At 38.9% G+C, this 2,579-nt stretch overlaps 1 pseudogene; it reads right to left on the reverse strand.

The window, feature by feature from the left end:
• Positions 1-517: 517 nt before the first annotated feature.
• LOC102871856 lies at positions 518-1,964 on the reverse strand (annotated as a pseudogene).
• Positions 1,965-2,579: the final 615 nt, after the last annotated feature.

Consider the following 2,579-nt stretch of genomic DNA (forward strand, 5'->3'; position numbering starts at 1 on the left):
TCAGAATTGCTAATGTTAATAAGTTGTTGTTTGTTGTTGCGGGCTGTCACAAGCAACTCATAGTGACCATCAGCAAGAATATAGTGAAAACAATGCTGCGAAAAGAAAGAAAAATGCTTCTGCGAACAATGATACATAAAGGTTTTGTTTCTCCCGTAGGGTATAGAAATGCAAGTTCTGTTTTAAATAGTATGGACAAATGAGTAAATGTTTTGTAATGTGACTTCTACTAAGTTATTACAGAGTGGGTCAGAAATACATTTACGAATTCTGGGGATGATATATATTGTAATTCTTTGAGTTAATGGACACTCCAGCCAAAACTTAAAAAAATACACACCATACACAAAACAGAACACAGAAATATAAGACTAAAATGAATGTGACTTCTCAGATCTTAGCAATATTTAGATGGAAATAAATTTAAATGCAGTCCACTCTGTTTTTGAAGAGGCTTTTGTTCTGCTCCCAAATAGCAAATGCTTGACACAGTCCCCTGTGAGAATACTCAGGTGTCTTAAACAATAAACCTATTTTTAGTGGTGGGGCTGCTCTTAGTAGCTGCATCTGCATGGGACTGATAACCAGTTACTATCTTTGGAGGAAGTCATAACCTTTCCTTATATGCCCTCTCTATTGTGAAACAGCATCTCTGTTTTCTCACTCAGTACTTCATATGCTATCTTATCACTTTTAACTCTAACATTTACAATACCTCCACATGCAACATCAGTGTAGTCATCAAAAAGATTCTCCAGTAAGGCACAGCAGTGTTTCTGGCCAAAAGCGATCAAGGTCACTTATCTCTGCTGTTTGTTTGAAGTAATTAGTCATCATCTTCCTTGTTTATTTTTTTCATTTTCCCACATGGGCTCAATATCATCTTGAAAACTGAGTAGTAATAAAAAAAAGAAAAAGAAAAAGTGAGTAGTCATACTCAGGTATTAAATTATGAGAAGACTGGATATGGTTGTACAGAGCCCCCAAATCTTCAAGAATATCAAACTTAGAAGAGAGCTAACGATTTGCTTGACAAGTTTTGCTTTTATAACTATTAAGAAAATTCAGAATACCCATCTATTATTCTATGGTGGCTGTTTGGTACCACCAAGTCAACTCGAGTATAATTGATAGTGACCCTGTGAACAACAGATCTGACCACTGTGCCGTCTTCACACTTCCTGATATATTAAAGCCTGTTGTGGCAGTCACCATGTCAATCTACCTGATCGAGGGTCTTCCTATCCTTTGTTGACCCTTCAGCCTTCATAGCATCATGCCCCTCTCCAAGGAATAACTTCTCCTAGCAACATGCCAGAAGTATGTGAGGTGAAGCCTCATTATCTCTGTCTCCAAAGAGCACTCTGGCTGCACTCTTTCCAAGACATTTTTGTTTGTTCTTTTGGCAATTCTTTGAATATTCAGCACTCTTCTCCAACACCACAGCTCAAAAGCATAAATTCTTCTTCTGTCTTTCATATTTATTGTCTAGCTCTCAGATGTATCGCAAGTGGTCAGAAAGACTAAGGCCTGAATCAGACACACCTTAGTCCTCCAACTGACATCATTACTCCTCAATAATTTGGAGAGGTGCCTAACTGAAGAATTTCCCAGTGCAATGAATCTTCTGATTTCCTGACCATTGATACCAAGGGTGTTAGTTGGGGATCCAAGCAAGATGAAGTTGTTAACAGTTTCAATTTCTTCTCTATCCATCATGATGTTGCCTTTTGGTCCAGTGGTAAAAATCTTTGTTTTCTTGACATTAATATGCAATCCATACAGAAGACTGAATTTCTTGATCCTCTGCAACAAGTGCTTCAAGTCTTCTTCACTTTCAGCACTAGAGCAGATGTTTGATATTGTGTTCTGGGTTAGTAATAGCCTGATTAGAATCTTTTCCTTTTTTCTTCTTTAGGCAGGGGATTAGAAGTAGGGGTGGTTTCCAGTTCCACAATTGCCATCTGCGCATAATACCTTTTTTTTTTTTTAAAAGTTTCTAGTCCTAGGGCAACAAATACACATTACAGTGTAGAAGGCATGGTGATGGCTTACCAGGAGTGCCAGGAAAGCCTGTTCTAGGAAGATGTCTCGCTGAAGGCATTCCGCAGCAAAACTCTGTAAAGTGAAACAAAGGAATATACAGGTTGCTGGTGGCCATGGTTTAATGCAAGAGCCAGGTGTTGGAGAAGTCCTTCACTCAAATTGCCACGTGGCGGAGCCCAGTGCTTTGTGCACCCTGTGTACTATGACAGAAGAATACATTAGACTAGGATGAACTTTCCTTTTCCAATATGCCTCCAGTTCGCACTACCAATGATCTTACTGAAAATTCATTGCTTCAGAAAGTTAAGGAAAAAGATATAAAAGCCTTCATAAAAACAAAACAAATTCTGGATGGCGGAAGATGGCGGAGGTGGAGAGCACAGTGTGAAGAGCCAGACGGATAGCAGCCTGCGAAGAGCGAATACCAGAGAGTACTTTACGCTCCACAGAGACTGACCATCACAGCATGACGTGAACAGTAGGATTTTGAATCAGAACTTTTGCTAATACATTATTTTAGAAGCTTTAAAAAC

Source organism: Elephantulus edwardii, unplaced genomic scaffold (assembly GCF_000299155.1).
Source record: "Elephantulus edwardii isolate Elephantulus edwardi_28Jun2011 unplaced genomic scaffold, EleEdw1.0 scaffold00261, whole genome shotgun sequence".
In the NCBI taxonomy this organism is placed as follows: Eukaryota; Metazoa; Chordata; class Mammalia; order Macroscelidea; family Macroscelididae; genus Elephantulus; species Elephantulus edwardii.